Here is a 14166-nt window from a genome sequence, read left to right as displayed (position 1 = left end):
ATCACTTAGCGAGTGACAGTACCACCAATGGTGATTGAAAGAATACAGTTTCCATAACTGACTACAACTGAAGTAGGACAAAACTCCCCAGAAGTCTTAGCTGAAAACCAACTAACAATCAGGAATTACTGAGTTGGAATCATATGATGACAAAGACAATGCTACTTGGAAATCCATATCAACAAGACAACTGATAACGCATATCAAATCCCCCAAACGAGGAGAGGAAATAACAGGACACTTCTCACTTATGAAGACATTTTTAATATTACATTTTAACATCAGGGATACTGTAAATGCATTATATTATAACGAGTTAGGGATAAGGGAAAGCTTTGCTTGCTGTTTCTCAATCAAAGCTTTAGGGTCACTTTGAATGCTACACATTTCCTCATATTTGATTATCTCCAGCATTCTCTAAATAAAATAATTACGATATTTTTCATCATATCAGAATTTTATTCCTAGGAAAGGGAATGGGGGAAATAATGATAACGGATTTACAGAATGCCTACTCTGTGTCAGGGCCTGTACTAAGAACACTATGTACATCATCCCATTCAATTCTTTCCACAACCCTTGGGGTTAAATACTATTATGATCTCTATTTTCCAAGTGAGGAAACTTGAGGTTTAAAGAAATTAAGTGATTTATCTGAAGCCACAAGATTATCAGGAGTCTGAGCTGGGACTCAAACCCAGGTCTGACACCAAAATGCTTATTATGCTATGCTGCCTCCAATAGGGAATGCAAAGATACGGCTTCCATTTAGAACGTACTTACTAGGACTCCCTGATCAAAAGTTGACAAAACCTGGAAAAGGCCCAGTCTAGGCCAGACAACGATCACTAGGCTTCAATATTTAAAAATAGGGTAGGACCTACTTCATCAATTACCACTCCAGTTTCTACCACCTGAAACTACAATGCATGTGGCTTCTGCTACTGACATTCTATTCACTTCAACTCTTCACACAAAAATAATTCTATCAATATTTTATTTCCTGCCCTTTTTACTTCCTTTGAGGAAAGAGCACTTGGCCGGGGAATCATCAAATCGGTTTCTAGTCCTACTTTGGGGAATATAATCAGGTCTCTATATGTCCTTCTTGATAAAATGGACTTTCTACCTGTGTTAGCTATATTGATTCAAAGGAAAAAATAAGCTAGAGAAAAAATTACTAATTCGAATTCACAGAGGTTGAACTAACCTAAAGTAAGTCTGAGTTACAAAAATTTTAAAATACAAGCAAGATATCAACTAAAATGTACAAATAGAGATCCTGAGAGAACTAATTTCATGAACTTTAAAATGGGAGCTTATAATTAGTATGTCAAATGCATCACTGATTTCATCATTTATCAAATGCCTCCTGTGTGTTCTACCCTGGACGGCCTCCTGTGTGTTATACCCTGGACGGCCTCCTGTGTGTTATACCCTGGATGGCCTCCTGTGTGTTCTACCCTGGACGGCTTTCTGTGTGTTACACCCTGGATGGCCTTCTATGTGTTATACCCTGGATAGATGAGGCTAAAGTCCCTGCCTTAAGGAGTTCACTGTTTAATAAAGGAGAGGCAAAAATACACAGATAATTACAATATAATCTAAAGTGTGATTACAAAAGCGATTAACGGACGCCTAACCCCCTGGGTGGTATAAATGGTTATTGTGCTGTTTGAGTCCATTTAGAGGCACCTCAGAAGAAAGGTGATCTACTTCCAAAAAAATCAGCCACTGAAAACCCTATGGAGCGTAACTCTACTGACACACATGGGGTCACCATGAGTCAGAATCAACTTGATGGCAACTGGTAACGATAAGAAATTAACTTTTTGTATGTCTGTGGCAGGGGAGAGAAGCAGGGAGGGAGGAGACTGGAAGAATAGGGTGGTGGTAGGGAGGCAGGGAAGGCCAAAGAGTAACATTTCAACTGGGCCCTGAAGGATGAGTAGGAATTTACTGGAAAGAAGAAAGTCAGTCCAACACAAGCAAAGGTAAAAGAATGTGAAGGATACAGTAAGTTAGAAATACTACAGAAGTTTAGTGTGGGGAACATGGGGATAGGTGGAAGAAAGAGTAGAATGATAGATGAAACCAGTTAGACTAGATATAGACTGCAAAAGATCTCTGCTTCAGAAAAGTAAGAAACTGGTGGCAAGAGGGCCAGTTAGGAGGTTATGAATTAACTACCATAAATAGAGTCTCAGTGAAGCCAAATTAATGAAGCTTTCCTATAGGGTCGCTATGAGTCAGAATCGACTCGACAGCAATGGGTTTTTTTTACTGTATACATATGACGGAAACCCTCGTGGCATAGTGGTTAAGTGCTATGGCTGTTAACCAAAAGGTCGACAGTTCGAATCCACCAGGCATTCCCTACGCAGTTCTATTCTGTCCTATAGGATTGCTATGAGTTGGAATCCACTCGAAGGCAGGAGGTTTTTTTTTTTTTTAATACATGTAATATTGTACAAAATATGTGTTAAAAAAAGTTGAGGAATTACTTAAACCTAAGAAATTAAAAATATTATCCATTATAGTCATGTTCTTCAAGGTCACCGGTTTGACTCTGAAGGGAAGAGGTGGGAGGAAATATTTAAAAAGGCCATTTTACCTTCAATAAAGGAATATAAAATGGGTCAATGGCCAGGGGAGTTAGTAATAGCCATCAATCTGTAAGTTCAATCCCCTGTTCCTTACTTACATTTCCTATACCACATTTCTTTAATGAAGATCTATCAGCATCACCTGGGAAGATGGTTAAATTTCAGATTCCCAGGCCCAGTATCAAACTTTTGGAATCTGATAGAGCCTAGGAATCTGTATTTTAACAAGTTTCTCAAGGGATTCTTGGTAGTTACTTGAAAACTACCGTTCTATTATCTCTTTAGCTTATATATAATAACGTATACTTAGATCCTCCATTTAGAAATTTCCCTAAACTCCCATGTTCAAGGGGGAAATAACCTATAAGCATGTTACCAAAAAAAGTCATGATCGTGGCTAAAATCTGTAAAAATGTAATCCCTGAAAATAGTACAGAAAACACGATCACGCTGATTCCAAAGGAAACGGAATCATCAATCCAAGTTTCCAGACTGCTAAAATTAATAATAATGTCTAATTATAAGGTCAGTGCCTCATCCCCTTCCACAGGATTGTTCTGTCTACCACTTTTCAATTTCATCTGATCATTTAAAAAAGCATCCTGAAAATGTAAGCATCTTCCCCCAATTGCTCAATTATGAAAAGGCAGGAAAAATACTAACCGAATTGCCAACTACAGTTTAAATTCTGCAAACAAAAACTGTTAGTATTGTTTTGCTAGAGCTCCTGCTGCTTCTTTAGGGCATTTTGTTTTCTTATCTAAATTAAAATAGAAAAATGGCTACACGTATTACTTCATAGTCACACCACTAAAAGCAAACTGGAGCCAATCTAAAGTTAATAAACAGACCATAGAATCTTGGTGGGCCTGCTTTCTTTGTTCTCAAGAAGGTGAAAGCATCCTACTGATGTGAATGGAAGGAATTAAAACAGGGAAAGCCCCACATGATCTAACTATTCCTAACACCTCTAGTTCAAACGACTGTATCATTAAGGACTTGCTTAAAACGAACCATTAATGTAAACCCAACCATAAACCAGAGTTGTCAATGAGTAATCTGCAGTATGAACAGAAAATACTAGAACCTATTTCAACCTTATATTTCCCAGTGAAAACTCATTTTCTAAATTCCTAAATCAGAGGTGTTCTTAAACTTTAGTGCACATAAAAACCACCTGGATAGCTTTTAAAGGTAGATTCCCTGGGCCCTGCCTCCAAGACTGGACAGTGAGGGACAGGGAGCAGCTTCCAAGAATCTGTATTTCCAAAAAGCTGTTCTGATTACTGGGATGCATTTTTTTGGGGATCAGGCTTTGATAGATACTCCTCTAAGGTAAGTTTCCCAAAGACTGAGAAAGGTTCAGCTATACATTTATCATCATAAGTTTTGAAATTTTATAAAAAATGATGTTTCTCTTACTTTTTTTTCTTTGGATATTCAAAACAATTTTTGAAGAAAAATTAAAAGTAATCTTTGTTTCATTTTAGACCCTAAACATACGTTATTACTATCTCAATCTCCAACTACAAAATTAAGTGCACTCGCTTAAAGCCAAATTATTTATAATTCAGAATTCTCAAAAGCTTGCCCACTATCTGCAAGATCAATTTAATTTTCAGCAATTCAATCATTCCAGATTTAAACCAGGGGAACACTCAAGACATCTTATAGATCTAAAGAGCTAAGGCACTCTGCTTCGTAACTGTGCTTTAGTGCAACATAAGGTACCCTGATCCTTGCTTAGAGGCGCCATTCTTTACACAGGTCAACAATGTTGTTTTGAACATGAAATAAAGGGAAATGATTCCTATAGTCTGGAAAAGCTGATTCTCTGAAGGGAATTATTTTCTTAATATAAAAGTAACTAGTCCATTTGACCTTTTTTTTTTTTTTAGAGATCAGATCATGAAAATTACCATCCCTATAAACTTTCGTATCTGGTGGTAATAAAACCACGATTTAAAAAGCAGCAGGCATGCTGCTATTATATATTTAGCTGTCAGTATACTTCATACTTCCCTAATGTGCTGCCGCTTCAGGCAGTGGCCTTACCCTGATCCTTTCATTAATGCCTCTCGTTAATTAGAGTAACACAGAGGGTAATTTTTCTGTTGGTCACTACCGTTCTAACTTCTTGACAGTTTACTTTAACTCTGCTTAAGCAGAACAAGTCTAGACAAACATGTATGCTGTTCACAGGACAAATCTTTTGGTACAAAAAGCTGACACTGAGCTTTGAAAGCACTTGTCTCAGAGACACACCATAATCAATAGTAAACCACAAGGTGCAAGAAAGGAAAAGTGTAGTAGAAAGAGTGGTCAATTTTGGGCAACACTACTACTTCAAGATGTTCCATGGGAAGATAGTGGGAGAAAGACACAACAATGTCTCCCTCTTTTGGACATCTACAATGCACATGTTTAGCATGTTAAAGCCCTGACAAGTTCTGGAGTAAGGGCATCTCTTTACCTCAACATTTCCCAATTTTCTTTAACCATGAAATTGTTTATCTGATAATATCTTAAATTGTTCTAATATGTGATATTGGGCAAGAAATCTAACCTCTCTGAGCCCCATTTCCCTGTATGCAATAAAGATATTATAATAAAAATACCAGCCTACCTATCTCACAAGATTGGCAGGAGCAACTGAGTTGGTATTTGTAAACCACAGGCACTGCTAGTTGTATGTTCTCTTTACCAACAGAGAGTTTAGGAATGGATGTTTCATTCTTCACGTGGGAACAATGTAAAACAAAAACAAAGGAAGAATGTAAACTACAACCTGTTGCCACCAAATCATAATGACCCTATAGGACACAGTAGAACTGCCACATAGGGTTTCCAAGGAGCACCTGGTGGATTCCAACTGTTGACCTTTTGGTTAGCAGCCAAGCTCTTAACCACTGTACCAACAGGCTCCCATGTAAACTAAAGCCAAACCAAAAAACTTATTGCCATTGAGTTGATTCAAACTCATAGAAAACTAAACGGACATGAAAAGTTAAACATATTTCCTCCAAATGTTTTCCATTCTTAAAAGCACAACTGAATTCCAATAATTTTCACTGGAATAAGTCATACAAACGCACTGCCATCTGCAGGCCATAGACATGGAATACTTGCAATGGTTATTTAAAATGAACTTTCAAAACATCAAGCTCTTTCTCATCAAACTTCTAAAGCCTTTTCCAAAAGATGTCTATTCGTAGCATTTGAGCACTGGTACATGAGGCTCCATATGCTGAAGTTCTGAAACTGACTCTTGAATAAAATAAAATTCTCATTTCTTCTCTACATAGGGCCACTTAGAAATCTGAAGATGACCTTAGCCTTATATCCGTTCTACACTGTGTTCAGATCAAAGCAACCCCTAAGAAAGAAGGATTTTTTTTGGGGGGGGGGTACACATTTGGGGAAAAACCCTTGAATGTCCTAAGGTGACTCTGAGTTTCCTTTAAATGAATTAAACTGCATCTGCTCTCTCACACACACCCAAAGGCTTATGAAAAGACTATTAAGTAGAAAAGACTATTAACTTATCAGTAAGTTAACTTGTCAACAGCTCCGTTAAATGTATGATGTTCATAGGCATGCAACAACTGAACAACCTGTACAGAGAGAGACTGTCCTAGTGACCCCTGCAACATGGTTTCTCTAGCACATTCTACTGGCAAAAAAAAAAAAAAAAAAAAACCTGTCTTTCTATGTTTTAGGTTAGGAGAATGTGTCAAAGGTTTCAAACAGTACCTGGAGGGAGACAAAACAGAGATGAGATAACAGAAAAGCAAAGGAACTAGAATGAAGAAAGAAACTGATGTTAGCCAATGATATCCAGTACCCACAACGCAAGGTTTGGGTTTTGCTTGTTCCAAAAAGTTAGTTTTCACACCCAGACTGACTCATACAGAAAACATTAAATCTAGAGTGGTCAGAAACCAAAAAAGCTCCATCAGCGTCTGCAGAAACATCTTTTTATGAATCGAGGCGGCTACCACACCACAATGCTGTAAGAAAACTGAGGCGGCACACCAGTGCATGTGAGCAGTCAGTTCTTGCAGTTCCCTGGAACTAACACTTCTAAGTCAATACTCACAACAGTTTACAAAGACAAGGGCTTATGATACTGTCATCCCCGAAGATCCCAGGGCATTTCATGGAACTTGCTTTGCCCCAGAGGAAAGCTCTGTGCACAGAGCGAAAGGCAGAAGGACAACAATTAATTCCATACTCCTAGGGTAGCGTTTCCCAAAGTGTGGGACGCAGAATAATTTCAGGAGGAACAAGGACGCAATGTTTAATATATAGGTATTTATTTTTTTTATGAGCAGTAGAAAAATATCTGGCTTTCCATTATACGGTTTGTGAGTTAATTTTCCACTTTCAACACATATATTTAAGGAAGAAGAGAAAAAGTCAGTTTAATGAAAAAATAACATTTCGTAAACAGCAGTACAGGTAGCACACGGACGAAAAGGCGGAACGCGAGAGACTGGGATTTGGGAAACGCCGTCCCCCAAAAAAGCTCCTGGCCCGTTGTCGGGGAGCGGACAGTGTCCCGGCTCAGAAGACAGTAACGCCAGCAGATACGAGCGCTGGCTCTGTCGCGGGTAACCTTGGGCACAGTTCTCGAACCCCCATCACCAGGCCCGGGGTCCGAGTCCATAAAACGGATGAGGTTTTGGTTTATATGACAAGAAGACGCCTCGAGGACGCGGTCATGGGGAGGCGGCGAAGGGGGACAGCACTCCACACGCCCACGACGCTGCAGGCCCAGAAGACGCCCGATGAGGCGGGCGCAGCGGCCCCTGTTCGAATCCCGACTGCGCCACCGGCTCGCTGAGGCCCCGCGGGCGGGCGACTTACACTTGACCATTTCGAGAAGGGGGGCGCGGAACATGCAGCCCTACCCTACAGAGGAGTCTTGAGGGCTATGACTGACGGTTCGCGTACAGACAGCGGCTGTGGTGCGACGGCGCCCCAAACCCGAGCCTACCACAGGCCGCGCCGAGCCGCCAGGCCACAGCTTGACGGGAGCCAGAGGAGGCCGCGCCCGCCACCGGGCATGCGCAACCCCGCGCGCGCCCGGAGGGAGCCGAGGCCGCGGCCGCGCATCGAGCGGGCCCTCCCGCCTCAGGCTCCTCATCCGGCCCGGGTCCCCCCTCAACCGTCTGCTCGTCCGCCCAACGTTTCGGCGGACGGCCACCGCTTCCCGGCACTCACCGCTACCAGCGCGGTGGGCTCCCGGCCGCTCCTTCTCCTCAGGCCCGCCGCTGCAGCCTCCTCCTCAGCCCACCTGCCCGCCGTAGGACAAAGGCGCCAACAACCGACTAGCGCGGGCACGAGGCAATGGCTGCCGGGGCGGAGAGTGGCGACGGGGGCAGAGGGCGCGCACGCAGCGGCAGGCGCGGCAGTGTCGTGAACCCGGTCGGGTTTACGGCAGGGCTCAGTTGGGGCGTCGATCTCCTTAGCAATGAGGGTGGGGAAGTGTCTTTCGGGCGGCGGTTGAGCCCGCGAGGGTTGCCTAGTGACGGCTTTCCCAGCTGAAGATGGGTGCCATGTTTGGCCCTTTCCTCGTGCCCCTCCCTCAAGGGCCTCAGTGAAGTCTAGTCCGTTTTCAGAGCGGATTCGTTCCTCATTTGTGGAAATAGAAAATGTAAATGATCAAATACTTTTAGACTAGCATAAAATTAAAAAAAACAACGGTACGTCATAGTATTTGATAAAATCCTAAATTTTCAGTCATTAACGTAGAGCGTGTCTATAAGAGAATATATATTCCTGTAACAACCGGGTCACAGGAAACGGACCAGAGAAGTGGAGAAAATGTTTTATTTAAATTTACATTTAAATAGGCTATGTACCTTATTAGTTTCAGTGACAAGAAGCAAAAGGCTTCTGGAGATACAGTCAGAGGTTCTTCTTTACTGGAATGTTCTGGAATATTCATTGAAGGTCAAAAACAAGTTACCCAGGATGTAGCTGTTGCCTGTGGAGCATGTAAAACCTTGTATTGTTCATTTAATCTATAGAATATATTTGTCACAGGGAATGGACTTTGCTCGCACAGTTGTAAATACAGTACACTCTTATTAATCACAGCCATCACTATATGAATCAGGTAGGCTTTTTTATTAGGAGACGCCTCAGACCCCATGGGGTCTAGTTTTTCTCCTTGTTAAATAGTGATGTTAAATAAAAGTGGTGACTAGCATTTGAACACTGTGGGACGCCAGGTTTCTTTGACACCCACTCATATGCTCACTCCTTCACTCACCCACCAAATGTTTATTATCCACCTACTTGGTGGCCCTATGATTTATTATACACCTAAGTGCTAGGCACTATTGTGAGCAAATCAGACCCATCTCTGGTGTTGTGGAGATCGTTGCAGTGATAGAATTAGGCGATTCACACTTCAGTATGTAATTGCAAACTGAGGTAAATGTTCCGAAGGAAAGAAATAGGGATTCTCAGGGCGTAACTGGAACTTTAATTTATTCACAGGTAAAACAGTTATTAAAATTCCCACTTCACGAGATTGTCTGAAGTTATAGATAAAGGCACAATTCAAATGATAGATACTCCACAAATGTTAATTCTTTTCCTGTCCTCCCGACACAGGTCCTAAAACTGAAAACCTAAGAAGAATCATGCTAATTAGATCACTGAGATAACCAAGCTAAAGGCAAAACATTGTTGATTTTAGGGATGTATGGCAATTCTTTAAGCCTGCACTTGAGTTGGGTAGTGGACTTAAGCCAAAAGATGTACCATTAATCGATTAATTTAACAAGCATTTAATGAGTGTTTACTATGTGCTTAGCATGTGGAGAGTAGAGAGCAAGATAGACAAGGTTCCTGCCCAGGTTGCTTACAACCTACTAGGGAATACAAGCAATGAACAAGTTATAATAATATGAGTATTAGATGATGGGGGAGCAAGTTAATTCTTTAAGGAGTGATTCTTGTATTGGAGGCAAGTGATCAGAACTTGGAGTCTTCCCATTTAGACATCTGACATGTAATAGGTAACATCTACTATGTGCCTGCCATCTGCTGAGTCCCTCAGGAATATCATCTCATTTAATCCTCAAACCAACCCTGTAATGTAGGTATTATATTCCCATTTTACAGATGTGGCAAGTGAGCCAATTTGCTTGAGATTTTATAGAGTATGTGGCATGCCAGGTGTCAAACTGATGTAGCCTGGTGTCCAAACATCTCTTTTAACCATTAAATGATGCTGTCCTCTGGGATAAGAGGTTCCTTTCCAAGTCAGGAGGTACGTGATTGGTGTACAGCCTCTACTTCTTCATTGGTGGGCCACCAAAGTTTGATCAGCAAATGAAATGAAAGCCTGCTACAACAAAAGACACTTGGTTTCTGTCAGATAGAACTTTGAGCTCAGTGGGTCTTACAATTTGGTGTTAAGTGGTTTCTTAGTTATCTCACTATTACAACAGAAATACCACAAGTGAATGGCTTTAACAAAGAGAAATTTATTGTCTCACAGTCCAGGAGGCTAGAAGTCTGAATTCAGGGTACCAGCTGGAGAGGAAGGCTTTCTCGCTAGCTCTGGGGGAAGGTCCTTGTCATCAATCTTCCCCTGCGCCCTAGGAGCTTCTCAGTGCAGGGGCGTGCGCTCCTGGCTCTACTTTCTTGGCCCTATGAGGTCCCCGTCTTTGCTCGCTTCTCACTTTTATATCTCATAAGAGACTGATTGAAGACAAAACCTAATCTTGTAGATTGAGTCCTGCCTCATAGTCCTGCCACTAATCCTACCTCATTAACATCATAAAACCAAAAACGAAACCCTTTGCCCTCTAGTTGATTCTAACTCATAGCGACCCTATAGGACATAGTAGAGCTGCCCCATAGGGTTTCCAAGAAGTGACTGGTAGATTTGAACTGCTGAGCTTTTGGTTAGCAGACATAGCTCTTAACCACTACACCACCAAGGTTTCCATTAACGTCATAGAGATAAGATTTATCATACATAGGAAAATCACATCAGATGACAAAATGGTGGACAATCACATAGTTCTAGGAATCATGGCCTAGCCAAGTTGACACATATTTTGGGGGAACACAATTCAATCCATAGCAAGTGGGTTACCCCTTGCTGTGAGCCAAGGGAGGAAGGTGTAATTTAACGTACAGCCATTATTAAAGAAAGAGCATGTGTTTCCTAGAACGTGTGAGAACTTTGTCTTACGATTTATGGGATTGACAAATTAGGGCAATAAATGATTCTAGTTAATCAGCAACCTGTGCATTTTTCTGGGTTAAGTATTTGTTGAGTGAAGAAAAAAGTAAAGAAGAAGGAAGAGTAAATTCAATATCGTGTTCAGTTGTGAAGGAATTTTTTGAGACGTTAATTTGATTTCACTTTAACCTGGTATTTTTCTTAGTATTTCAGCCTGTTTTATAGGTGTGGAGCCAGCCACTTCTAGGGGTGGTGATTCAAAAGCATCTAAATGACGGGTTTAGGGGTACCCAAGGGAGGCAGGGCCAAAAAAGTCTATGTTAAAGGAAATCTGTAGGTTTTTTTTTTTTTAAGACAATCCTACTGAGGAGGACCAGAAGGTAGGATCAGGAAGCAACTTTAGGGTAAAAAAATCTTCATTTTAGAAAAATTCAGAGTATAATCCACCAACATCATCAGTTGCTGCTGCCTTGACTCCAACTCTTGGTGACTCCAACTCATGCCAACGCCATGGATGTCAGCGTAAAAGTGTGCTCCATAGGATTTTCAATGACAGATTTTTTTTTTTTTATGGTGCTTTAAGTGAACGTTTATAAATCAAGTCAGTCTCTCATACAAAAATTTATATATACTTTGCAATTTACTCCTAGTTCCTCTCTCCCTGATGAGACAACATACTCCTTCTCTCCACTCTATTTTTGTGTCCATTCAGCCAGCTTCTGACCCCCTGTGCCTTCTCATCTCCCCTCCAGACAGGAGTTGCCCACATAGTCTCATGTGTCTACTTGATCCAAGAAGCTCACTCCTCACTAGTATAATTTTCTACTCCATAGTCCAGTCCAATCCCTGTCTGAAGAGTTGGCTTTGGGGATGGTTCCTGTCTTGGGCTAACAGAAGGTCTGGGGAGTCCTTTTAGTCTCAGTCAGACCATTAAGTCTGGTCTTTTCACGAGTGATTGGTGGTGGGTAAGCTGGCATAAGGACTTATTCAAAGGCAAATAACACTCAGGTATATAGCCTAAAGGTTTACAAAACACTTTCAATTATACTTTATATCTCACCTGATACAACCTAGGAGAGGGAAGCTTAGTATTTAAGAATGAAAGCTTTGACCAAATCAAGATACATGACATACAGTGATAGAAGTCAGAATAGAGGTTAGCTCTGGGATGGAGGGGGACTGGGAAGGAGCTTGAGGGAACTTTTATTTATTTATTGTGCTTTAAGTGAAAGTTTACAAATCAAGTCAGTCTGTCATACAAAAACTTACACACACCTTGCTATGTACTCCTTGCTGCTCTCTCCCTAATGAGACAACACTCTGCTCCTCTCTACCCTGTATTCCCCGTGTCCATTCAACCAGGTTCTGTCCCCTTGAGGGAACTTTTGGGGGGAGATGGAAATGTCCTGTATCTTGATTGGAGTAGTGATTATGTGGAATATATGCATAGGTAAACATTTATAGAGCCGTACACTTAAGATTGTGTATTTTACTGTATGTGGGAGCTCTGGAAACCCCGGTGGAGTAGTGGTTAAGAGCTATGGCTGGTAACCAAAAGGCTGGCAGTTTGAATCCACCAGGCGCTCCTTGGAAACTCTATGGGGCAGTTCTACTCAGTCCTATAGGGTCGCTATGAGTTGAAATTGACTCGACAGCAGTGGGTTTTGGGAGCTCTAGTGGCACAGTGGTTAAGCACTGGCTGCTAACCTAAAGGTGGTTGTTTTGAACCCACCAGCAACTCCTCGGGAGAAGGATGTAGCAGTCTGCTCGCATAAAGATTACAGCCTTGGAAACTCTGTAGGGCACCTCTACTCTGCCCTAAAGGGTCACTATGAGTCGGAATCAACTTGAAGACAATGGTGTTTTTTTAAAGCATATCCTGCTTGATGCAAATGGTTAAGTACTTGACTACTAATTGTCAGTTGGAACCCACCCACAGGCACCTCGGAAGACAGGCCTAGTGATCTGCTTCCAAAAGGTCACAGCCTTGAAAACCCTGTGAAGAACAGTTCTACCCTGCACACGTGGAATTGCCGTGAATTGGAATCAACTGGACAGCAACTAACAACAACAGCAACAAAATACTTCAGTAAACATTTTTAAAAATAAAAACTTAGAAAAAAAAAAAGAGTGAGGATTTTGGAATCAAAAAGATCTGGGTTCAAATCCTAGCTCTGTGCATTAATTTCCCTGCAAGTATTGGCCCTCTTTCACACAATGGATATTTATTGACCATCTACTAGGTGCTGTTTACTGGGGTAGACTCAAGGGACATGGTAGTAAACAAGAAAGATGTGGTCCCTGCTTTCACAGAGCTTTAACCAAGCTGCAGGTACCTCATCTTGGGAACAGGGATAATTACACTTTCATCATAGGGTCATTGTGAGGGTTAAATTATTTCATGCATGTAAAGTACCTGGATTACAGTAGGTGCTCATTAGGGTGAATGACTTGTCCAAAGTCATACATTTACTAAGAAATGCAGTCAGAACTGGGTGGTGCTAGCAGTTAATGCACTCAACTGCTAACCGAAAGGTTGGAGGTTCGAGTCCACCTAGAGGTGCCTCAGAAGAAAGGCCTGATAATCTACTTCAGAAATATCAGCCCTTGAAAACCCTACCGAGTACATTTTGCCCTGACACACATGGGGTCACTGTGAATCCAAATTGACTTGACAGCAACTGGTTTGGGTCTGATTTTGAAGTCAGAACTAGAACTCAGAACCCGAGTCTTTAATTCAAAGTCCTGTAATTTTTCCAATTACATCCACACTTTCCCCATTATAATATCTTTCACTTGTATAACACTTTGTATCTTGTACACTATAAAACCAAATATTTATAAAGATATTGAAATGACACTGAAGGAGGGTTGTCAGATTTAGCAAATACAAATAGAATGAAAATTTCAGGTATACGGCAAGTAATTTTTTTGGTGTAATTGCATTCCATGCAATATTTGGGACATACCTATACTAAAAAAATTATTCATTGTTTATCTGAAATTAAAATTTTACTGGATTTCCTGTTTTCTGTCTAGCAAAACCCCACACCAAAGAAATCATTGAATTTCAAATAAATGTTACTTCATTATAAGCAATATTAATTTCTAAAAGATTCAGGTAAGGTAAAGAAAAAGACTTTGAAAAATATTTAGAGGTTGGAGTCATTTTTAAAAATAAATTTTTCAATGTTAGACAGCATTGATGGACTCCCTGTTCTGCAAGACAGGAAAATTAGAATTTTTATTAAACTTCCTCCCACCTTCTGATTTTGCTAGTTAATTATTATTATTATTTTTCTTTCAAGGCTTATAATATTTATTTTCCTTTCTGAAGCAATAATTCCC

At 40.9% G+C, this 14166-nt stretch overlaps 1 protein-coding gene across 3 annotated transcripts in view; it reads right to left on the bottom strand.

Moving 5' to 3' along the window:
- Positions 1–8000, bottom strand: part of NCOA5 (nuclear receptor coactivator 5) — a 31118-nt gene extending 23118 nt beyond the window's left edge. The window contains exon 1 of one of the 3 annotated variants that reach the window (XM_049869179.1): positions 7833–8000. The gene's annotated coding sequence lies outside the window, so the exon portion shown is untranslated. The remainder of the gene's footprint in view (positions 1–7832) is intronic. The other 2 variants (XM_049869181.1, XM_049869180.1) reach the window with 2 other exon arrangements.
- Between the last annotated feature and the right edge of the window lie 6166 nt (positions 8001–14166).

Source organism: Elephas maximus, chromosome 25, assembly GCF_024166365.1.
Source record: "Elephas maximus indicus isolate mEleMax1 chromosome 25, mEleMax1 primary haplotype, whole genome shotgun sequence".
NCBI lineage: Eukaryota > Metazoa > Chordata > Mammalia > Proboscidea > Elephantidae > Elephas > Elephas maximus.
The sequence above is the reverse complement of the archived record's forward strand: the minus strand, read 5'-3'. Positions and strand labels throughout refer to the sequence as shown.